We start from the raw sequence: 26,481 nt of genomic DNA, 5'->3' as shown, positions 1-26,481 counted from the left end.
CCCCCCCAAATAAAAAACCCTAGCCTAAACTAAACTACCAATAAGCCTTAAAAGGGCCTTTTGCAGGGCATTGCCCCAAAGAAATCAGCTCTTTTACCTCTAAAAAAAAATATAAACAACCCCCCCAACAGTAAAACCCACCACCCACACAACCAACCCCCCAAATAAAATCCTAACTAAAAAACCTAAGCTCCCCATTGCCCTGAAAAGGGGATTTAGCTCTTTTTCACTGCCCAAACCCTAAACTAAAAATAAAACCCACCCAATAAACCCTTAAAAAAACCTAACACTAACCCCTGAAGATCCACTTACAGTTTTGAAGACCGCACATTCATCCTCAACGAAGCCGGGAGGAGTCTTCATCCAAGCGGCAAGAAATCCTCAACGAAGCCGGGAGATGTCTTCATCCAAGCCGGCAGAAGTGGTCCTCCAGATGGGCAGAAGTCTTCATCCAGATGGCATCTTCTATCTTCATCCATCCGGCATGGAGTGGGTCCATCTTCAAGACATCCGGCGCGGAGCATCCTCTTCAATTGAAGTCTTCATCCAGAATGAAGGTTCCTTTAAGTGACGTCACCCAAGATGGCATCCCTTGAATTCCAATTGGCTGATATAATTCTATCAGCCAATCGGAAGGTGAAAAAATCCTATTGGCTGATTGCATCAGCCAATAGGATTGAGCTTCAATCCTATTGGCTGTTCCAATCAGCCAATAGAATGCAAGCTCAATCCTATTGGCTGATTGGATCAGCCAATAAGATTGAAGGTCAATCCTATTGGCTGATTGCATCAGCCAATAGGATTTTTTCACCTTTAATTCTGATTGGCTGATAGAATTCTATTAGCCAATCAGAATTCAAGGGACGCCATCTTGGATGTTGTCACTTAAATGAACCTTCATTCTGGAAGAAGACTTCGATTGAAGAGGATGCTCCGTGCTGGATGTCTTGAAGATGGACCCGCTCCGCGCCGGATGGATGAAGATAGAAGATGCCGTCTGGATGAAGACTTCTGCCCGTCTGGAGGACCACTTCTGCTGGCTTGGATAAAGACTTCTCCCGGTTTCATTGAGGACGTCTTGCTGCTTGGATGAAGACTTCTCCTGGCTTCATTGAGGATGGATGTCAGGTCTTCAAAACTGTAAGTGAATCATCGGGGGTTCGTGTTAGGTTTTTTTAAGGGTTTATTGGGTGGGTTTTATTTTTAGGTTAGGCAGTGAAAAAGAGCTAAATGCCCTTTTAAGGGCAATGGGGAGCTTAGGTTTTTTTAGTTAGGATTTTATTTTGGGGGTTGGTTGTGTGGGTGGTGGGTTTTACTGTTGGGGGGTTCTTGGTATTTTTTTTACAGGTAAAAGAGCTGATTTCTTTGGGGCAATGCCCCGCAAAAGACCCTTTTAAGGGCTATTGGTAGTTTAGTTTAGATTAGGGTTTTTTATTTTGGGGGGGGCTTTTTTATTTTGATAGGGCTATTAGATTAGGTGTAATTAGTTTAAATATCTGATAATTTCTTTTTTTATTTTGTTTGATTTAGTGTTTTTTTTCTTTTTGTAATTTTGGTAATTGTATTTTATTTAGGTAATTATTTTATTGTAGTGTAAGGTTAGGTGTTAGTGTAAGACAGGTTAAGTTTTATTTTACAGGTAAATTTGTATTTATTTTTAGCTAGGTAGTTAGTAACTAGTTAATAACTATTTAGTAACTATTCTACCTAGGTAAAATAAATACAAACTTGCCTGTAAAATAAAAATAAAACCTTAGATAGATGCAATGTAACTATTAGTTATATTGTAGCTAGCTTACGGCTAGATCACGAGTCTTGCATTAGCCTTAAAAAGCAGCGTTGAGAGGTCCCAACGCTGCTTTTTAATGCCCACTGGTATTACGAGTCAGGCAGGTACAGGTGTACCGCTCACTTTTCTTCCGCGACTCGAGGCTACCGCTAATCTCCTTACGTCAATTGTGTATCCTATCATTTTAATGGTATTTGCCTTTGCTGGTATTACGAGTCTTGGAAGAAGTGAGCGGTAAACCCTCTACTGTCAAGACTTCTTCCACATTTAAGTCAGTAGTTAAGAGTTTTATGGGCTAACGCCGGAACATAAAGCTCTTAACTAAAGTGCTACAAAGTACACTAGCACCCATAAACTACCTATTAACCCCTAAACTGAGCCCCCCCCCCCGAATCGCAAACACTAAAATATTTTTTTTTAACCAATAATCTGCTGACCAGACATCGTCGCCACCTACATTATACCTATGAACCCCTAATCTGCTGCCCCTAACATCGCCGACACCTACATGATATTTATTAACCCCTAATCTGCCACCCCAAACGTCACCACCACCTACCTACAATTATTAATCCCTAATCTTCCGACCGGACATCGCCGCCACTTTAATAAATGTATTAACCCCTAAACCGCCGCACTCCCACCTCGCAAACACGGGTTAAATTTTATTAACCCCTAATCTGCCCCCCCAATGTTGCCGACACCTACCTACATTTATTAACCCCTAATCTTCCGACCCCCAACGTCACTGCTACTATAATACATTTATTAACCCCTAAACCTAAGTCTAACCCCCCTAACTTAAATATAATTTAAATTAAACTAAATAAATTTAACATAATTAAATAAATTAATCCTATTTAAAACGAAATACTTACCGATAAAATAAACCCTAAGATAGCTATAATATAACTAATAGTTACATTGTAGCTATCTTAGGGTTTATTTTTATTTTACAGGCAAGTTTGTATTTATTTTAACTAGGTGCAATAGTTATTAAATAGTTATTAACTATTTAATAACTACCTAGCTAAAATAAAGACAAAATTACCAGTAAAATAAATCCTCTCCTAAATTACAATTACACCTAACACTAATTACCTAAACTACCTACAATTAATTACAATTAAATTAAATAAACTAAATTACAAAAAAAAACAAACACTAAATTACAGAAAATAAAAAAAGAATTACAAGATTTTAAACTAATTACACCTAATCTTATCCCCCTATCTTATCCCACCTATCTTCATCCAGGCGGCAACTTCTATCTTCATCCTTTGGGAGCGGAGCAGGTCCATCTTCAATCCAGCCGACGCGGAGCATCCTCTTCAAACGAAGTCCTAATGAAGAATGAAGGTTCATTTAAATGACGTCATCCAAGATGGCGTCCCTTGAATTCCGATTGGCTGATAGAATCCTATCAGCCAATCGGAATTAAGGTAGGAAAAATCCTATTGGCCAATAGAATGCAAGGTCAATCCTATTGGCTGATTGGATCAGCCAATTGGATTAAACTTCAATCCGATTGGCTGATAGCATTAGCCAATAGGATTTTTCCTACCTTAATTCCAATTGGCTGATAGGATTCTATCAGCCAATCGGAATTCAAGGGACGCCATCTTGGATGACGTCATTTAAAGGAACCTTCATTCTTCGTTAGGACTTTGTTTGAAGAGGCCTCTTCTGCCCTGATCGGATGAAGACTTCGGACCCTCTGGAGGACCACTTGTGCCCGGCTGGGTGAAGACGGCTCAAGGTATGGTGATCTTCAGGGGGTTAGTGTTAGGTTTATTAAGGAGGGATTGGGTGGGTTTTAGAGTAGGAGTGTGTGGGTGGTGGGTTGTAATGTTGGGGGGGTATTGTATTTTTTCAGGTAAAAAAGCTGATTACTTTGGGGCAATGCCCCGCAAAAGGCCCTTTTAAGGGCTATTTGTAATTTAGTATAGGGTAGGGATTTTTTTTTTATTTTGGGGGGCTTTTTTATTTTATTAGGGGGATTAGATTAGGTGTAATTAGTTTAAAATTCTTGTAACTTTTTTTGTTTTCTGTAATTTAGTGGTTTTTTTTCGTAATTTAGTTTATTTAATTTAATTGTAATTAATTGTAGGTAGATTAGGTAATTAGTTTAATGATAGTGTAGTGTTAGGTAATGTTGTCTTTTTTTTAGCTAGGTAGTTATTAAATAGTTAATAACTATTTAATAACTATTGTACCTAGTTAAAATAAATACAAACTTGCCTGTAAAATAAATATAAACCCTAAGCTAGCTACAATGTAACTATTAGTTATATTGTAGCTATCTTAGGGTTTATTTTATCGGTAAGTATTTAGTTTTAAATAGGAATAATTTATTTATTATGTTAAATTTATTTTGTTTAATTTAAATTATATTTAAGTTAGGGGGGGTTAGATTTAGGGTTAGACTTAGGTTTTGGGGTTAATAAATTTATTATAGTGGCAGCGACGTTGGGGTTGGAATATTAGGGGTTAATAAATGTAGGTAGGTGTCAGCAACATTGGGGGGGGCAGATTAGGGGTTAATAACTATAATGTAGGTGTTGGCGATGTTGAGGGCAGTAGATTAGGGGTTCATAAGTATAATGTAGGTGGCGGTGGTGTCCGGAGCGGCAGATTAGGGGTTAATAATTATAATGTAGGTGTCAGCGATAGCGGGGGCGGCAGATTAGGGGTTAATAATAAGTGTAAGATTAGGGGTGTTTAGACTCGGGGTTCATGTTAGTGTGTTAGGTGCACACGTAAATTTTCTTTCCCCATAGGAAACAATGGGGCTGCGTTAGGAGCTGAACGCTGCTTTTTTGCAGGTGTTAGTTTCTTTTTCACCCAGCTCAGCTCCATTGTTTCCTATGGGGAAATCGTGCACAAGCACGTTTTGCCAGCTTACTGCTACCGTAAGCAACGCTGGTATCGAGGTGAGATGTGGAGCTAAATTTTGCTCAACGCTCACTTTTCTGAGGCTAACACCGGCTTGCAGAAAACTCGTAATACCAGCGTTGTTTAAAGGGAGCGGTAAGAAAAAAAGGAGCGTTAGCACCGCACAGCCTTACCGACAAAACTCGTGATCTAGCCGTTAGGGTTCATTTTACAGGTAAGAATTTAGTTTTAAATAGGAATTATTTAGGTAATGATAGTAGGTTTTATTTAGATTTATTTTAATTATATTAAAGTTAGGGGGTGTTAGGGTTAGACTTAGGTTTAGGGGTTAATAACTTTAGTATTGTGGTGGCGACGTTGGGGTGGCAGATTAGGGGTTAATAACTGTAATGTAGGTTGTGGCGATGTTAGGGACAGCAGATTAGGATTTAATAATATTTAACTAGTGTTTGTGATGTGGGATTGCGGAGGTTTAGGGGTTAATATGTTTATTATAGTAGTATAGTGTATCATGAGTAACTTAAATTTTAGATCTAATAGGAGAAGATCCTTTGATTTATTAGAGGATGAGACTATGGAGGGTGTTCAGAATATGAGAAATTATTGATCCAGGATGCAAAAGACTGGCAAGATATAATACTATTGGAAAATTATATTAAACATAATATCATCCCGAGGGGATTAAGATTATTAAAAAAGCCAGCTTTTGCACTGGATGAAGTTGAATTCATGACAGAATGGGAGGCAGCTTTAGATGCCTGCTCCTTTAAATTAATTAAATTATTAATTAAGTACAGAGAAGGTAGACTTGAGAAAATACAGATTGAAATTGACAAGATTGAGCAGCAAGTTAATAGTTTCTTGACTAATGATTAATATAAGAAATTATATGATAATATTGTCAAAAGTGTTGAGAAACTGACAAAGGAACTGAGTATTAGTAAATCTAATAAATGAACCCCTTAATGACCACAATGTACCCTGTATGTCACTGGTCGTTAAGGGTTTTTTCAGTACATAATAGCACAAGTCTAGCAAGAACACGCTATTAATGCCCTCCCTCCAGCAGGCTTTGTGGAATAGAGCAGTCTCAACGCTGGTGGCAAGACCACGCTATAAAACAATCAAGTCCTAAAAAAAGGCCAGCGACATACAGGGTACGTTGCGTTAAGAAGATTATAAAAATGAACAAAAATATAATTGGAAACAGAAAAATAATAATAAGAATACTTATCCGCACTATGGAAATGTGAACAAGAGGTATATAAAGGAGAGTGTGAACTACAATTATGCTTCGGCTTCTAATAGGAGGGATTCAGTAGGTTACCAACAACAACAACAACAACAAAAAGACAGTAGGGGGTAGTAAGGAATCTGACCAAAATATAAAGAATACTGAATTTAGACGTACAAAAACTGATGTTTATTATAATGATACATCTAGAAGATTAGAGGAAAATAAATATGAACATCATTCAGATTATACTCATGGAAATAGATATGAAGTTCTATAAGGTAGAGACAGAGATTTAAGGAGTGAGGGAGCCAGACCTAAGGTCTATAATGAACATTCCAAAAGCTTAATATCTACCCATGATGAACAGTATAGGAATTCTGCACCAGCTTTTTTAGGATCCCCATGGAGACAAATCAAGTGGAAACCCCAGAGGGGGGACAGAAACAAAACATAACTCTGCAACCTTTACTGTTGTAAATCAAAAGCTAATTTGAAAAACATAAGTTAAAAATAAAAACTACCAAAGGGCATTAGATCAGGTAAAAAGCTATCAGCATGCGGTAGCAATCAGCACTCTGAAAATTAACCAGAGGTCAGACCTCTGGCTAATTTTAAAAATGTCCACCAATTGCCCCCAAAGTAAAGTGTGTAGTGCCTTTATTAAAAAAAAAAAAAACATATTAGCATTTTTTTTTAAAAAATAATAACTGCACAAAGCAGTTTTTAGGGGTTAAAGTGAGCAGGTCTAGTGTGTTAGAAAAAAAACAGCAGCAAAAAGTGCCTTTACATTTTTGGTCTATAGGGGCTCTGTTAAAACTGCAAATATATCTGTATATGCTTATATACATATATATGTATGTGTTAATTTGTGTATACACATAAATATACAGGTGGCCCTCGTTTTACAACGTTTCAATTTACACCGTTTCAGAATAACAACCTTTTTTTCAAGTCATGTGACTGCTATTGAAAAGCATTGAGAAGCAGTGCATTTATTAAAATAGCCAGTAGGTGGAGCTGTCCGCTTGTGTTGCAGCAAAGTCAAGCAAGCTGAAATTAATCAGTTTAACCAGACCTGAGCTATCGAGCAGATTTCAAAGGAACAAGATCTTCCTGTCTATAAATCAGTCCAGATTGGAATGTATAGAAAGAACTGTTTGCAGAAAAATGCAAGTGAAGTCTGTGTTGTGTGATTATTTTATTAGGTTTATAATGTTGTTTAGCATTTAAAGTCCTCATTTCAAAGCTTTAAAAATGTTGTATTAGGTGTTACTTATGACAATTTTGAGAGGGGCCTGGAACCTCCCTCACTTCCCATTGACTTACGTTATAAACTGGGTTTCAATTTACAATGGTTTCGATTTACAACCATTCCTTCTGGAACCTATCCCCGGCGTAAACTGAGGGCTACCTGTATATGAATATATTCATATTCATATATATTTTAAATTTGTTGCCCATCTCTGTGTGACTTACCCCCTTTGCTGCGCTGGGTTCTCTGCCATGTCTCATGGCATGAGAACAAGGCTCCATTGGAGCCTTTGCAAACACGCTCTCGTGAGTGCAAAGGTTCCTTGCATGCGCTAGCATTACGAGTGGAAAGCAAATATTGCGCTTGCGAAAGTGCAACTTTGTGCTTCACTCGTAATCTGGCCCTAAATAACTTAAAAATCAATCAAAATTTATCAATGTCATTCAATTTGGCAGGTTTGTAGTCACTAGTAATAGTTACAAAACTACACAATTACATTTTTGTTTCACAGTTATTTAAAGGGACATTCAAGTCAAAACTGGAATCCACATGGATGCATTTCAGTTTTGAATAGAAGCATTGTTGTAATATACATGTATTAGCAAAAATGCTTCTAACAAAAGCTATAGCTGTTTTAAATGTGTATCTAAGTATGCACCGGGCACCAGCTTTTTTAAACATAGCACTTTCTCAGAGAGCCTAGGGTGCTTGTATCATCTGGTAATGACTCAATTTGTTAATTGCTGACATGATACAAGCTCCATTGGTGCTCTTAGCAGCTGTAGTATTTAAAATGCTGGAGCACTGAGAATATCTAGCTATACTTCACATGCACGTGCAGAGAAAAATGTTAACACAAAAACACTGATAACTTTTACTAGAAGCATTTTTGCCAAAACATGTACAGTATATTGCAAAGATGTAATTCATCTATGTGCATTTAAATTTTGACTGGAATATCCCTTAACCCCTTAAGGACTAACGACGTACAGGGTACGTCCTACAAAAAAATGTCCTTAATGACCAAGGACGTACCCTGTACGTCGTTGGTTCCTTGAAGCGGTGGAAGCGATCCTGATCGCTTCCAGCTGCTTTCCTGTTATTGCAGTGATGCCTCGATATTGAGGCATCCTGCAATAACAGTTTTTAGCCATCCGACCACTCTGTGGCCCTCTCTGCATCGGACATCGATGGCGACGATCGTTAATGGGTGGGAGCTGATGTGGGAGGCAAGTGGGCGGCCATAAGTGGGAGGAATTAGTCAGAGGGGGCGGGATTGTGGGCAGAGTCACCGGGAGCCTGCATGGGCATGCGCGTGTGCACAGGGGGGGCGGGCGCATGCACGGGGCGGAACTACTAAACTATGGAACATTTGACCAAATAAAGTGGGATAGAGGAGGGAGGGAATTGTGGGGGGATCTGGGAGGGGGTGGGGTTTGGTTTTTGAGTGGGGGAAGCTACAATTCAGAAAAATAGGGAAAAAATGAAAAAAAAAAAACATTTTATTGTAAACTGGATACTGGTAGATAGCTACCAGTACCCAAGATGGCGCAAATAAGGTAGAGGGAGAGGGTTAGAGAGCTGTTTGGGGGGGATCAGGGAGGTTGGGGTCTAAGGGGGGATCCTACACAGCAGAATATCTTGTTTTTGTAATTTTAAATAAAGAAAAAAATACCTTTTATTTTAGTACTGGCAGACTTTCTGCCAGTACTTAAGATGGCGGGGACAATTGTGGGGTGGCGGAGGAAAGAGAGCTGTTTGGGATGGATCAGGGTTGTGATGTGTCAGGTGGGAGGCTGATCTCTACACTAAAGCTAAAATTAACCCTGCAAGCTCCCTACAAGCTTCCTAATTAACCCCTTCACTGCTGGGAATAATACAAGTGTGGTGCGCAGCGGTATTCAGCGGCCTTCTAATTGCCAAAAAGCAACGCCAAAGCCATATATGTCTGCTATTTCTGAACAAAGGGGATCCCAGAGAAGCATTTACAAACATTTGTGCCATAATTACACAAGCTGTTTGTAAATAATTTCAGTGAGAAACCTAAAGTTTGTAAAAAAAAAGTTTGTGGAAAAGTAAACGATTTTTTTTATTTGATCGCATTTGGCGGTGAAATGGTGGCATGAAATATACCAAAATGGGCCTAGATCAATACTTGGCGTTGTCTACTACACTACACTAAAGCTAAAAATAACCCTACAAGCTCCCTACATGCTCCCTAATTAACCCCTTCACTGCTGGGCATAATACACGTGTGGTGCGCAGTGGCATTTAGCGGCCTTCTAATTACCAAAAAGCAATGCCAAAGCTATATATGTCTGCTATTTCTGAACAAAGGGAATCCCAGAGAAGCATTTACAACCATTTGTGCCATAATTGCACAAGCTGTTTGTAAATAATTTCAGTGAGAAACCTAAAGTTTGTGAAAAACATTTGTGAAAAAGTGAACAATTTTTTTTTATTTGATCGCATTTGGCGGTGAAATGGTGGCATGAAATATACCAAAATGGGCCTAGATCAATACTTTGGGATGTCTTAAAAAAATATATATATACATTTCAAGGGATATTCAGGGATTCCTGACAGATATCAGTGTTCTAATGTAACTATAGCTAATTCTGAAAAAAGTGGTTTGGAAATAGCAAAGTGCTAATTGTATTTATTTCCCTATAACTTGCAAAAAAAGTAAAGAACATGTAAACGTTGGGTATTTCTAAACTCAGGACAAAATTTAGAAACTATTTAGCATGGGTGTTTTTTGGTGGTTGTAGATGTGTAACAGATTTTGGGGGTCAAAGTTAGAAAAAGTGTGTTTTTTTTCAATTTTTTTATCATATTTTATAAAAAATGTTATAGTAAATTGTAAGATATGATGAAAATAATGGTATCTTTAGAAAAAGAACTTTAGAAGAAACGGTATATAATATGTGTGGGTACAGTAAATGAGTAAGAAGAAAATTACAGCTAAACACAAACACAGCAGAAATGCAAAATTAGCCTTGGTCCCAAACGGACAAAAAATGGAAAAGTGCTGTGGTCCTTAAGGGGTTAAGTTCGAAAAATACATTTTAAGCAGAAAATCCCTAACATGTAGCTATATTATAATTGTTTTTTACATTTAAAAAAAATAAATAGATTTAAAGTGCTTAAAGGGACACTGAACCCAAATTTTTTTATTTTGCGATTCATATAGAGCATGCAATTTTAAGTAACTTTCTTAATTTACTCCTATTATCAATTTTTATTTGTTCTCTTGCTTTCTTTATTTGAAAAAGAAGGCAACTAAGCTAAGGAGCCAGCCAATTTTTGGTTCAGACCCATGGACAGCACTTGTTTATGGGTGCTGTCCAATCAGCAATGACAACCCAAGTTGTTCACCAAAAATGGGCCGGCATCTAAACTGACATTCTTGCTTTTCAAATAAAGATACCAAGAGAATGAAGAAAATGTGATAATAGGAGTAAATTAGAAAGTAGCTTAAAATTGCATGCTCTATCTGAATCACGAAAGAAAAAATTTGGGTTCAGTGTCCCTTTAAAAATTTATGATTTGTGAAGTCTTACAGAAAAAACACAAATGTATATATGTAAATTCAAAGTATGCAATGACTAAAACTTCAGAACAGAGTTGTGAATTAGCTCATCAGGACAGGGGTTAAAACAATATTTGAATAAAACCTGCTTAGATCACGTCATTCACTTGCTGTGAATCACTTATGAAATAATTAAACTAAGGTTCGTACCCCAATTAAAATACTATAACAGAACATCAACTAAAAAATATTATTTAAGCAACATACACAGCAGGTCAAAATAATGTATAAAGTTAAAAGCTGTGGATTAAAAAAAGAAAGAAAGAAAGAAAATAATGATAATTAATCAATTTACACTTGGTTAAACAGGGAATATTGGAGGCAAACCAGTTAATTGCTTAATGTCTTCCAGATGAATGAGCATGATATGTTGTATGGGACCAGCCTAAGGTCACATAAACAGATAAGTAGGATATTTAATATTTGAACTTGAACAACCTGTGCTATTCATTCTGTTCTCACTACATAACTGTCACTTATGTCAGCCAGTGGTGCACTTTCAGATTACAAAATATACAGATAAAGAATATTACTATTTCTTCAGAAAGAAAAATACCTCAGTTCAATAATAACTGGCAATGACTTCACTGCTAAATTATAACCACATTTCAAGTACGTTTGACCTTCCCTTAATGTTGTATGTTTCAGTATATATATATATTTTTTTTTTAAAATAAATTTTTATTAACAATGAATGCACCAAACCAAAACACATCACAGTTTACATTTGACATATTTGTGAACGCTAATACACGCGACTTTTCTGAGGGTAAAAGACATTGAAGATATAGTCATTAGATCAGAAGGGGAAGACCAGTTTGCCCTGTGGTCATACTTCAGCTGTGTAATTACTTTTTCCCATGAATGGGCAATGGCATGTCAATGTGTAGGTTTCCTTTTTTATATTTAAGTTTAGTGAGCTTTCTGTAATTTAGGTAGTGCATGAAGTCATACGTAATACCTGATAATCCTGACATCTAAGTGAGGTGGGATAGTAGGGGGAGGTGGTATATTTTGTTGGGGGAGCTATTGTTTGAAATCGGTCTCCCACCTCTCTCAAAGGGAAGAGGGGGGATATTAGGGAAAGAGGTAAAGATGGCAAATGGGGAGGGGGGGGGTCGGGGAAGTGAAGTACACCTCAAGTCACACATAGTGAGGTGTATCTTCTAGGGGGGGAAGAGCAAGACGGTCAAGAGGAGGTCTCCAATTTTTGAGAGAGTAGGGCATTATGGATTTGGTTTTAGGTAGGCCTCCCAGGGTTCCCATATAAGGGAGAAAAGGTCTGACTGTTTCCTTGTTCTAAAGACATAGTCCTCCATTACTTTGAGGTATTGCAGGTGGTCAAGGACTGCCTGCCATCTCGGGGGCTGCAGCTTTTTCCAATTTCTAGCAATCAACATCTTAACTGATGTCAACAGATAGATTAGGAGGTATCTCTTGTGTACTGGGAGCTTTTTTACTCCAAGATGTAGAAGGGCAAGGCCCGGAGTATCCGGGATCGGGAGCTCCAGATCCGAACAGGCCGCGCTGACTCTCGCCCAGAGTGGCCGAAGCTTGTCACAAATCCACCACACATGGAGTGGGGACCCTATCTCTCCACAGTCCCTCCAGCACAGGGGTGAGTGTTCGGGGTAGAGGGTCCGGAGTTTGGTTGGCACTAAGTGCCATCTGGTGAGAATCTTAAAGTAAAGTTCATACATTGTTGTGCAATGGAGCGGAGCTTTAGTCAGTTGGATCGCTTTAGACCACTCAAGTGACGTGAAGGACAGTCCTAGCTCAGTCTCCCAGGAAATCATATGTCTGGTTTTCACTAGAGTGGGAGACCCCAAGAGGGTTCCATAGTGGGTAGTGAGGGGTTTGAACAATTGCAGGTTCGCCCCCCATCTAATCTCCCAAATCGTGGGTCTCCTGATCTTGTCAACTAGGAATCCCCAAGTCTTCATCATAGACCGGAGCCTCGCAAAGTCAAACTCCAGGTGGCGGGGAATACCGTATTTGGCAATCATATCCTGAGACGAAAGAAGATTATCGTCCGAATAGAAATCACTCAACGAGAAGATCTCCATATCTCTCCAAGGGACAAGGCGCGTATTGGGTAGTCTCTGCAAGAGTGACATGACCGGGTGGATAGGAGAGGGATGCGGGGCGATCAGCTGGTGGTGGCGTAGTCGGAACCAGGCCAATTGACAGTCTTTGACTAGAGGGTTAGAAATCGGAATTTGTGTGGCCAGATGCGGAGGAACCCATAGTAAGTCCGAGAGGTCAACATAGGCAGGCAGGGAAGCCTGTTCCAGTTCCCTCCATCTTGTTGGGGGCAGGGAAGGACCCCACGCAGAGGCATGCAAGAGCATCGCCGCTTGGTGGTACAGTTGGATGGAAGGCAGCCCCAACCCTCCCCGGTCTATGGGGACCTGAAGTATGGCCGCCGCGACTCTCGGGCGCTTATCATCCCAGACATAGGAATTGAATGCGGTTTGGAAGCCACGCAGAGTCTTTTCCGGCACAGGGATGGGGATACACCTCATAATATAAGTTACCTTGGGGAGAATCATCATCTTCAAGGCGGCAATTCTGCCCATCCAAGAGATTTCTTCATATTTTTTGGATCTCAATCTCACCTCAACTTCTCGCAGCAGGATAGTGTAGTTTTTCTGTAGGACTATATTCTTATCATGAGACAAGAAGACCCCTAAGTGTCTAATCCCCTCTGTTGACCATTTGAAAGAATAGAGTCGCTGTAAGCGTCTCTGTTCTGGCAGTGGAATATGGATCATATATGCCTCTGTTTTGGAGACATTGATCTTATAGTTAGAGATACTGCTGAAGAGCTCAAAGATCTCAAAGAGATGGGGAAGTGATTCCACTGGGTCAGTGAGGAAGAGAGTGAGGTCGTCAGCGAAGAGCGCCAATTTCTGGAGGGTATCATGGATTTGGAGACCCTGAACTACAGAGCTATCTCTAATGGCCTCCGCGAGAGGCTCCATCACCAGCGCAAAAAGGAGCGGGGACAAGGGGCAACCCTGTCTGGTCCCATTCCTGATCACGATTCTAGGAGAGCAGAAACCCATACCTTTTATAACGGCCGTCGGGGAGGTGTAGAGGGCAGCAACAGCCGCACGAAAGGTCTCAGGGATCCCAAAATGTTCCAGGGTGCAGAACATGTAATCCCACCCCACCCTGCCAAACGCTTTCTCAGCATCTATAGACAAGGTGAGGAGGGGTAGTCCCATATCTGCCGCCTCCATAAAAACATTCAGCAATCTGCGGGTATTGTCCGTACCCTGTCTCCCCTGCACAAATCCCACTTGGTCCAGATGGACCAGAGATGGTAAGTGTCTCCCAAGCCTGGTCACCAGGACCTTGGCGTAGACCTTCACGTCCACATTAATAAGGGAAATAGGCCGGTAGCTCGCACAGAGGACCGGGTCCTTCCCCTCCTTGGGGATAGTCAGGATATTGGCTTCCAAAAATTCAGGAAGAAAGGCTCCTCTCTCTCTTACTGCAGTAAAGAGGCGAAGCAAGACAGGGGATAACAGTTGAGTAAAGGAACGATAGAAGAGGCCCGTAAATCCATCTGGGCCCGGAGCCTTATGTGGCTTCAGGGTCAAAATAGCTGCTTTGATCTCCTCCAGAGTGAAGGGGGCATTGAGGTCATCAATCGCTTCTGCATCCAAGGAAGGGAGCTCCAGACCCTTCAAGAACTGCTGGGTTGCCTTTCTGCGAGCCTCAACTCCCCGAGAACCGTTGGTTAAGTTATAAAGTGAGGTGTAATAATCGGCGAACGCCTTCCCTATATCCCTTGGGGAGTGGACAATGCCTGTCCTTGTTGAGATTGCGGGTATCCTGGCCTGGACCGCTCGGTCTCGCAGCTTACGGGCCAACAGCCTATCGGCTTTGTTTCCTTTATAGTAGTACACCTGTCGGAGTCGGAGCAGATTTGCCTGAACTCGCAACTGCTCTCTCTTATTAATTTCATCTCTAATGGCTCCAACCCGGTCGCCCAAGGCGGGGGTGGGGTCAATTTTGTTGGTTAATTCAGTCTGTCTCAGATCTGCATATAATTTAGCAAGGGACACTTTGTTTGCGGCCCTCAACCGTGCACTTTTCTTGAGAAAATGGCCTCTAAGATAAGCTTTAAGTGTGGCCCAAAGGATTTCCTGGCTCGTGTCTCCTGTATCATTATGTCTCAGAAAATCTGAGATTGTCTCTACTAATTGAGGGACATCCCTCTCCATAAGGAGATGGTCAGGCAACCTCCAGGATGGCCTGCACTCAGGAGGGCGTAAGAAACTACATCCGGCACTGACGAGGTCATGGTCCGACCAGGAGCACGGCCTTATCCGCGGGGTGCAGAACTGGTCCAGAGTCCAGGAGTCGAACAGGAGATAGTCGATCCTGGAGTAGGAGTTGTGCGGTTTAGAGTGATGCGTGTAGTCACGCTCAGTCGGAGCAAGGCAGCGCCAGATATCATAGAGGCCAAACTGGTACATGAGCTTGCGTAGCGCATTAGATTGGGTATTAAGATTTCGGTCAGAGGGGCATGCTTTTGGAGTTTTTTTATCTAGTGTAGGATCCCACACCAGATTAAGATCTCCTCCTATCAAAAGGTGTCCTCTCTTGACTTCTCCAAGTCTCCGTAGGAACTTCCTCAAAAATGGGAGCTGTTTAACATTCGGGGCGTAGACGGATGCCAGAGTATATAAGATCCCATTTAGAGAGCAAACCAAGATCAGGTATCTGCCCTCAGGGTCTCGGTCGACATATTCTATGACACAACCAATGTCTCTATGGACCAGGATCGCCACTCCTCTCTTTTTCTCTGAGAAGGAAGCCATTTTACATATAGGGTAGTGTACCGGGGCACGAAACGGTCTAGCCCTGTTGTCCCAGTGGGTCTCCTGAAGAAACACAATATGTAGTTTGCGAGAGTCAAGATAGATTGACAGGAGGCTTCGCTTAGTTGGAGAGTTTAGGCCCTGGTCATTGAGGGTGGCTACGGTCACAGGCGCCATATGGTTAGGAGAGTCCATGTCTCCAGTAGAAGAAGAGTGGTTTGGGAAGAGGGGCGTGCACAAGGAGAGACTGGGGAGGGGAAAGAAAAGGAGGGGGGGAGGGGAAGAGAGAGGTGGGTCTATCCTTGCTCTAAGAACTGCACGGATAGTTTGGTTACCAGTCAGGATACTGGGTGATGTGTAGAATACACAATCTCTATGAGTGCTCTTACTAAAAATAGTAAGAGATCACAACTATTAAGGTGGGGGGGAGGTCAGCGTAAAGAGCCTGACCCCAGTCAGTCGTTATGTGTCATGTGTCAGATTTTTACAGATGTCAGTTTTCAGCAGTCTGTGTCATGTGTACCGTCTCTAGTGTAGTGTGTGGGAGGTCAGCAAGGCAGATACACAGCTTTACAGGGGATACATGTTGTCAAATATCAATAGGATTGAACATAAGAAGCAGAGCAGGGCTATGATAATAACCATAAGGTCAGGTCCAACACATAAATCAGTTAAGGTGATGCGATATCCATGGCATGTATCCCAGCTCTACAAGTGTAAACATGTAATGATGAACAACAATAAAATTTTTTTTTTTTTTTTTTTTTTACAACACATTAATTTTCACTTATCTCCCAGAAGATAGAGAAGAAGAAACAGCAGAAGGTAGACAAGGGAAAGCTTAATAACAAGAGGAACTGAAAACACCATGCAATGTCCCTTAAGGAACAGTTAAGTCTATCTATCCCTCTAGGGATAGCAACTTCCTCTAAAGGAAGAGGAGAGGGCTCCGTTGCCCAGGGTTCAGTGCAAAATGCTGAGTAAGCTGGATTCATGTGGAGCTTGGAACCGTGGGGGCACCACCTGGAGGGGGGTCCCTCCCCGTCTGTTGCAGGAGTTTTTTTTGAGAGGTTCCCACTCTTTGGGGGAGAGGTCGCCACTCAGGAGCAGCAGCCCTCAAGCCTCTGGTTGGATCCCTTTGGAGCTGTTGGAAGCCGGGTGGGTCGGGTGGTAGTAGATCCCATTTTTGCATGAGTTCTCTAGCTTGCTCTGGCGAGGAGACCGTATACTGGTGGCCTTCCTTGGTTATATGCAGTTTGACAGGAAACCCCCATCGGTATTTTATTGCTTTGTCTCGCAGTAGTCTCGTATATGGCTGGTAATGGCGTCGTATTTGGAGAGTATGCGGTGAGAGGTCTTGAAAAACCTGCACCTCAGAGAATTGATCTGGGAGAGTTCCCCCCCTTGCAAGGGCACAAAGTAGTTTGTCTCTAAAGGTAAAGTAGTGGAGTCGAATTATGACATCTCAAGGTTTCTCACCTTCACTAGATCTGGTCCTCAGCGCCCTGTGTGCTCGATCAATCATCATCTCTTGCCCTTCTTCTGGGCCCGCGATTGCGGTAAACAGCTCCCGAAGGTATTTCTCTAAATCTTGTGGGGAGACAGTCTCCAGAATACCCTTCACCCTGATATTGTTGCGCCGGGTGCGGTCCTCCAAGTCAGCCAATTTGAGCTCTAGATCCGTTATTTGTTCAGCCAGGCACTGGGAATAGCTGAGTAGATTCGTATGATCGACCATCAGATCTTCTTGCTTGCGCTCTATTATGTCCGTGCGCTCACCAATAGAGGCTATATCACGTTTCAACTCTGCATGGCTCTTCTCAAATTTTTTAGTTAGAGAGTCATCATGAGAGGCCAGAAGTGCCGTAATAGAGTCCATAAGATTGTTATTTACATCCTTTTCAGTCCGCAACAAACGTCCCACAGCCTGGGACAAGGCATTATCACCAGTTGTTTCAGCGGAGCTACTAGCATCTGTAAGTTCCTCATCAGAGCCAGCCCTAGATCTAGAGAGGGAACTGCTGAAGTGGTCAACTACTGTACGTTTGGGGGTATTGAGAGGTTTTTGCTTCCTTTTGAATGATTGAGGCATTTTGCGGGCTTGCATGGGTTTTCAGGGAGAATTGCAGACACAGGACAGCACTGTATTGGTTCGCTTATATCTGACTGACTGGGGTCACAGCATTAGATAAAAAGCAATTCACATGTTTTCAAAATACCTTATCACAGAGAGAAATGTTTGAAGGTTATGCTATCAGTAGAGTCTAAATATCACATGTACATTTTCACAGATATTATTGCTAGGCAGAAAATTTTCCAAGTATCAAGGACCCCTCGCGACTCGGGGACAGGTGATACGACCTTGCGGAAGGGGAAAGAGGAAGGGGTAGTGACCAACCTAGACTAGCTAGGTCAGAAAGGGTGAGTCTTGAGGGGTTACCACCTTGGCAAGAAAAATATACAATCAATTACAATAAAGAGACAATATTAGCGGCAACCTGTCAGGAGGCAAGTGTGATTAGAGAGATATTAGTGTACAGAATGCAGTAGCTACCCTAAGTGGACTCTGTATATATTAGTCTAGATTAGTGGCGCATATAGGGCCTTCAAAGAAAGACCAGACTGGCATGCAACAGTGGTAGGTAAAGCTGTTAGCACAAGAAAGTGATTGTTATTAGAGTAGGCACAAAGTAAGTTCAAACATCACAATACACTTTACAACCAATGATATACAGAGAAACAGTAGAAACAGGTGAGGGTATTAATACAGCTACTTTAAGTTGAATGACTGGCAGTTATTCAAAAGGTTAGGTGCAGGACTCCTATGTGTGGTAAAAGTCAATAAACTCAGCTTGTAATAATGGATGCAAAGATCTTTATAAATCCCCTCAGACTAAGTGGCAGTATGTCGTAGCCAAGTATAAGGTAAAGCAGCCACAGGTATGTTGGTATATGGGAGCAGAGAGAAGTGTTCCCGGTCTCCTGCAGATATGGATCTGAAAAGGGTTCTTTTGCAGTGGACCTTACTGCTAGGTGATATAATTCTATCTCACTTATAGGCCTCAGATTACAGGTGCTTGATGTATTTCCGTGCTCAAAAACAGCAGAGGGAATGGTAGTCTGCACAGAGTTCAGATAAGTCTCTCCGGTCAAGGGCCAGATAATTATATAGGAGGTGGCAGTTAACTGTAACGTGAGGGGGGATGGCAATCAAGTGCAGCAATTGAAGGTCAGGTATTGCAGGGGGAGTGTTAATATCAGGGAGCAATACGTAGTGGCTGCAGGCAATCTAGGGGTCCCTCGTTTTACCTGCCTTGCCGAATATCCAAATGGGCCTAATAGCAGGGGCGATGTCTGTAGAGGCAGGGAGGCCGGTCCCAAGATGGCGGAAGTTTGCGCCAAAGAAAAAGTATGGCGCAGCTCCCTCTCTTCTTACCTCTCCTGGATCTCTGCTAGCTCCCGGCTAAGGTTAGGATGCTGCCGCGGGTGTACAGCCGTTGGAAGGTGAGTCCGGGTGATGAATGGGTCAGTTCTGGTAGATCCGGACTCTCACCTCCTTCAGATCAGGCGCCGGGTCTGTAACTGCTGTGCCGGAGCGGAGCCCCGACCCTCCGGGCAGCAGTGCGGTTCAGGTAATGCCGCTGTGAAGTCCCGAGCTGGGTCAGTGGAGGGTAGGGCGGTATTTCCAAGCTGCGGCGGGAGTCTCTCGGGAGCGCAGATTGATATTGCCTCCGGGTCTCTGCAAAAAGTCTGCCGCCGGGTGGGTTAATGAGACTCTGTCAAAAGAGCCCAAAAGATTCCAGATCACACAAGGGCAAAGTGCAATGTCTTTAATAAGGGCTGGAATCTCTATATTAGCACTTTTTTATAAGTTTTTAGGGAAACTGGCAGAGAGCTCTCCCCAAACACGTCTCTCTTGCTAGCTGGCTAACTCCGCCCCCCAGTATATATTTTTTATATATTTTTTATTGAGGGTTCCCAATACAATTAACCAATATTAGAGTGCAATACAGGCAAGTTTTATATGCATCAAATCATAGTCAATATTGCAGAACAGACTGATTATATGCATCTATACTTTAGTACAACTAAATACTCACATTAGAGTGCAGGTAATAATAGTCAAAGCAAGTGTCATAGGTATCAAACCTTATAAAATAGTATAGATTATGCTTACTAGGAAACGGCTAAATATAGTTACTAGTAAGCACTCAAATTATCATATGATCCTCATTTTTTTTAATTATCAAAGAAGTTCTCCTATATGTACCATAGGAAACTTTCTCTATCTATATGTACTAGCTTATCGGCTTTCCAGGTAGCACAAGATTGTACTTCACATAAAACAACTAGGGGTACAGGCTCCGTTAAAGGGACAGTCAACACCAGAATTGTTGTTGTTTTAAAAGATAGATAATCCATTTATTACCCATTCCCCAATTTTGCATAACCAACACTGTTATATTAATACACTTTTTTTACATCTTTGAAGCATCTTCTGACAGCCCCCTGATCACATGACATTTTATTTATTATCTATTGACTTTCATTTTAGCCAATTAGTGCAGTGTCTGCCACAAGCCGGCGTGATCACAATGTTATCTATATGGCTCACATGAACAAATTAAAGCAAATTAAAAAAGCATGTGATAAGAGGCAGTCTTCAAAGGCTTAGAAATTATCATATGAGCCTTTCTAGGTTTAGCTTTCAACTAAGAATACCAAGAGAACACAGCAAAATTGGTGATAAAAGTAAATTGGAAAGTTGTTTAAAATTACATACCCTATTTGAAACATGAAAGTTTTTTTGGACTTGACTGTCCCTTTAAGTGATCTTTCACTATAGCAGGCAAGAGGTCCTCTGCATTGTTGTGTCTCCAATAGAGCCAGGCATTGTCCAGTAGTCAGCTCCACTGTGCTGAACCACAGGCTCACTCCTTTCTATCTCTTCAGCCCCACCAAGTGTGGGGTACTCTCTCTCAGCAGGTGAACAGCTGCTAGAAAATTGTTGCAAAACTGAAATCGACAAATGCTCCAAGCTGATGAACTGGTCATCTAGGATCCGGAACAGTTCTGCCGCCCACATGGCCGCCATCTTTATAACCTCCACAGGGAAGTATCTTTGAACATTTAATTCAGGAACAGTTAACTATGTGAAAGGTATATTCCTCAGATGAGCAACAGACATATTATTTAATGATAATGATTATTATTATCATCATTATTATTATTATCATCATTATCATTATCATTATTATCATCATTATTATTATTATTATTATTATTGTTTTACATGGCGAACTCCAATTAGTTTACTTAAAGCGCATATTCTTTTCTAAAGCTATGTCAGTACTTTTGAGAGTGCTCCCCTTCTCTTTGCTTTGCGCACTCCAGTTATTTTAACTTGGCGCTCATTCTTTTACAAATATGTCAGTACTTTGTGTGCGCTTCCCTTTTCTTTTCTGGCTGTACACGCAGTATATTTTATTCCCCGCACTATTGAGGCATGCTTCAGATTCCAGACAGCGTGCGCCATTTATTTTTAAGCATCACATCAAAGCAGACAGTTTAACTTGGCAGCGTGATGATTTATCTTTTCCTGCAATGCTATCATTCTCTCTGGCTTTGCATTCTTGGCAGCCATCTCTGCTCTGAAGTGCTGTCTAGAGCTAGGTAAGTTTACCATTCTCCAAAGAGTCGGATAATTAATTTTATGGAGAGTATATTTTGCTGAATTATTTGTTATATCACTAAGAGGATTCTACTTCGCTCACTCTTTGTACTTAAGTTTTGGATCCTTACTTTGCTTTAACTTTCTCTATTTATATTTACTTGTTATTGTATAATAAATAATTTGTGGTATTTATCTTATGTTATTTTTCTGTATTACCTTTATTATTTTGGAGCATTCTGGAACTGTCCGCAATAGCTTATATTTAGACCCTTTAGAGGGGGAAATCCTCTACTCAGTTATCCACCAATTTTAAGTGTGCTTATTGCAAATGTGTAGCTGTGGTTCCTTTAGCTCAACTTTACAATTAATGTATGAATCATTGTATGCATACTAAATAACCTAATGCTTCTATTGGTTCTAAAGGACTCTGTTCCCCATCTATCTGTTCTGTAAAAGGGAGTTTTTCTGATTTTGGTTAAGATTTTGTGCGCTCTACAATTTCTGAGATGTTGGCGGCTATGCCTCCTCTTAGTAATTGCAAATCACTGTGTATGATGCACAACCTACAGTTAGTTTATCTATCAATGCTGAAGCCCATACGTTCAGATCAGCTAACACCTTCTTATATTTCAGATTCTGTCTTTTCAGATTTGTCTGCTGAAGGTGAGATAATTTCAGATGATATGAAGTTGGTCTCTTATCAGGATACTGAATTATACTTTTATGTTCAAGCTTGGACATCTTCCCTCTCTGCTAAGAAGATTTTGGGCAAGAAAAATCCTAACTTAAAATAAAAAAAAACCTAACATAAGATAAAAAAAACTAAGATTAAATTAAAATTATTAAAAATCTAATCTTAAAAAAATAATAATAAACGAAATTATGCAAAATATTTTTTTTTAAACCTAATCTAATATCCCTATAAAAATAAAAAGGCACCCCAAAATAAAAACACCCCTAATCTAAGAATAAACTACCAATAGCCCTTAAAAGGGCCTTTTGTAGGTAGGGTTGCCACCTTTTGCCTAGAAAATTCCTGGACACTTTTTAAGTTGGCGTGGAGAGGGTGTGCCTCAGGGTGTGGCTTGGGCGTGGCTTCTTGCAGCCTCAAATTCATTATGAAATCAATATATATATAATATATTATATATTTATAATATAATATACTGTATATAATATTTATATATATATATATATATATATATATATATATATCAAAGGAAAAAAGTTCAATAAACTGCACAAAAGGGTGTAAAACTGTAAGCGAGATTCAGCGTGATCTGTATTTCCTTCCTGTGATATGTGATAGTTCACTTGGTAATGCAGTATATAACAGCAATGATGCAAACAAACAAACAGAGGCGGACTCTATCCCCGGTGTTACTGACACTAGCGGTGTTTAGTGGGACCTCCTAGAGCAATCTATGCCCAATTACAGCGATATGCTGTGCCCACTCACCGCTCTCCTAGTGCCTCCAGCGTCTGGAACAACCACCGTGATCTCCGAAATCCTTTGGCTCTCTGTTTGTTCGAATACGGCGTTCCGCCGTGGTGCCGGGAGGAGTGTCCTCTCACGTGACCTTGTCACGGCCAATCGGCTTGATTGCTGTCGTAACCAGGCAACAGCATAGGTGAATCCAGCGTGTCAACAGGTGGTGCTAAATCTGCGAGCTTCTCCTCGCACTAGGAAATCCTGGTGCAAATTTAGACAACGGTAAAGAACTTGATCCCAGGCGAGGTATTTAAAAGCACAAAAAGTCTTTATTAGATTCCACTTGTGGTAAAAGCATAAGGAGGTACCAAAACACATAAAAAGAATATTCACACGAAAGCATAGGCTAACATGTTTCGGCCTGATGCCGTAGTCGTAGCTGGAGTAATGCAAGCGTGTGAAGCATTTAAAGGGACATCTGTTCAATGATAGGTCAAATAGAGACCAATCATGAACCTTCATTTTAAGTGTGTGAATACAGACATTTAACCCGTTAGTTACCAAAAAGATACATAGAAAACTTTGCACATCATTTTTTCATAAATACAAAAATGCATACTTAAATTTTAGACATTTTAGCCTGAAGGACAATTACATGAGTAATGTACATAAACTTTTAAACTTAAGATCTATATAATACTTAGTAATTATGTATCAAGTTAATACATAAATAAATGAATCAAGTCAAAGGGAGCAATTCAAAAGAAGCAATACTATTGCTGATACATATATATATGGTCAAACTGGCACAATTACGAGTCTATACAACATGATAAAATGAACAAATTCTGCATATGGAATGGAATATCATAAGCATGGAAATAATAATAATAAAAAATAAATTGAAAAGGCTCAATTCCGTATAGAGCTAAAAATAAAACTTTTCCTTTATTAAAATGTCCGATGCTTATGTTGATAACCACCCTCAATCTCTGTATGCAGCGCAGTGTTCATACACACTGTTAAACCGATTTTCACAGTTAAATAAGTAGGGGTGAACCGATAAATAAATGAAATGTCAATCAATACAAAACAAAACAACTCTCTTATTATGGTTGGTATCAATAAACAGTAATAATGAAAATATACTAGAATGGAAGGACGTTAGTGTAGATTACAGCATAATAATAATAGTCATATATGGCTGTACGTGTATACACTAGTGAAAAATGAGTAAAACACATTTTAGTATTTGTATTTTGAAATTTGTAGTTGTATTTGATATTGAGTGTTGACTGAATATACAATCAGCCCAAAGGTGGACACAGATATGATAAACCTGATCTATTTCCAATAATTGATTAAGTCATATTCTGAGTTGAGGCCCTTGGGCATGCGTGTTTGCAATCTAAAGATCCAAAAATTTCACGTTTCCCCAAAGCCTCATCTCTATTACCACCTCTAGGGGGGTGTTTAACCCATTCTATGGCTTGCCATCTTAATGTGTTGTTATTTTTATTATGTATGTTTTTGAAATGTTTCACCAAGGGTGTGGTTGCTTCACCAGTCTTAATAGAGGAAAGATGATTTCTTATCCTCGTATTGACATCTGTCGTGGTGAGACCCACATATTGAAGGTTACATTGGATACAAGTCAGGACATAAATGACATAGGAGGATGTACAGTTAAGGCAGGAATCAATGCTAAACTCCTCACCAGTCACTGTTGACTGAAATTTGTTTGAGAGGGTAGCAAATTCACATGGTCTACATCTAGACTTGCCACACCTGTACATCCCCCTATGTCTAAGCCAAGACCCACTCGGGGGATCAGCTGGACTGGGAAGTTCAGAGGGAGACAAGTAGTTCCCTATGGTCTTACTCTTTCTGTAGGAACAGCGTAAACCTTGTTCCACACATTTAGTCAATTTGTTATCAGCCACTAACTAGAAGTGCAAAATGTTTTTTCACTATTTTGCATATACTTCTATATTCTTCGCTGTACTCAGTTACAAAAGTAACCTGGTCACTTTGAGTGGAAACACATTTTTTGTTTTTGGACTGTTGTAACAATGTCTGTCTATCAAGCCTGTCTACTTGTGTTTGTGCTCTCTCTAATACATGCTTTGGGTAACCCCTATGTTTTAATCTCTCTTTCATTTCAGTTCTTTGCTTTATATAGGCTTTTTCCTCGGTACAGTTTCTTTTAATCCGTATAAGCTGTCCCTTAGCAACCGCAAAAGGCACATGCCTGGGGTGGCAACTCTTAGCATGTAAAATTGTATTTCTGGTAATGGGTTTCCTATACAGATCACTGACTATCTGTCCGTTACTTTTATGCATTAAAGTGAGATCTAAAAAATTGATACAGGTTTCATGTTTTTCAAATGTAAATTCAAGTCCCATCGAATTGTTATTCAGACCTTGTACAAACAAATCCACAGATTCGGTTTCTCCCTGCCAAATAAATAGCAGGTCATCGATATAACGTCTATAAAAGACGATGTTATTCTTGTAGGCATTTCTATCTCCATAGATGTGGGACAGCTCCCACCAACCCATAAAAAGGTTGGCGTAAGAGGGGGCAAATTTTGCCCCCATGGCTGTCCCACATCTCTGGAGATAGAACTTGCCCTCGAATCTGAAAAAATTGTGTGTCAAGAGAAAATATGCTACCCTCAATACAAAATCCACAAATTTGGTAGAAAAGTTAGAATAACTTTTGAGAAAAAATGAAAGAGCCTGTATACCTTGGTCATGTGGAATGGACGAGTAGAGGGCTGTAACATCTACTGTGACCCAAACATTGTTAGTATCCCAATGTAATGTCTCAATTAAATTAACCAAGTCTTTGGTGTCTTTTAAGTAACTTTGTAGGGACGTGACAAAGGGGTTAAGTATGGCATCAAGCCATTGGGATAGGTGTTTCCAACATGGAACCCTATCCCACTCACTATCGGGCGACCTGTTACATTGGTAAGTGTTTTGTGCACCTTTGGAAGGTGGTGGAAGATGGGCACCACAGGGTTATGGACCAAAAGATAGTCAAAGGTAGATTGATCAAGGTGCCCATCTTCCAACCCATCATCCAAAAGTGACATTAATTCCCTTTGGTATAAATTGGTGGGGTCTCGAGTGAGGGGTTCATAGTTGTTAGTATTATGAAGTTGTCTGTAGGCTTCTTCAATATACTTGTCTCTACTCATAACAACTACTGACCCCCCCTTATCCGCTGAACGAATGACTATATCTTGGTTTTCACGTAATTCTAACAATGCTTGTTTTTTCGGTTTTACTGAGATTCTGTCTCTTAGATTGAACCACACTCCCTGATCGAATAGTTTCAGAAAGTCTAGTTAAATCTGCTTCAACTCTATGGTAGAAGGTTTCAAGAATAGACCGCCTACTCTGAATTGGGTAGAATTCAGAGGGATTCTTGAAGCCATTAAAGCTATTGACTAAATCTCTATCATCGACAATATCTCCCTGTCTCCCCAAATTCTCCAAGGCAATCACATCACATGTCTCTTCAAAATTTAAATTCAAAACTGCATGCGGAGTCGTACCAGAAGTAGCCCCATTTTGTGTCATTCCTATAGAACTCTGCTCAATATCACTAAAATGTTTCTTAAGGGTTAAGTTACGTATCAATTTGTTGATATCCAACATGGTGTGAAACAAATTAAAATTGCATGTTGGCGCAAAATTTAAACCATAACTTAATACCCTTAATTGTGTTTCTGATAGACAATAAGCAGAGAGATTAATAACATTG

Source organism: Bombina bombina, chromosome 6 (assembly GCF_027579735.1).
Source record: "Bombina bombina isolate aBomBom1 chromosome 6, aBomBom1.pri, whole genome shotgun sequence".
Lineage (NCBI taxonomy): Eukaryota > Metazoa > Chordata > Amphibia > Anura > Bombinatoridae > Bombina > Bombina bombina.
Note: the sequence above shows the minus strand (reverse complement) of the source record.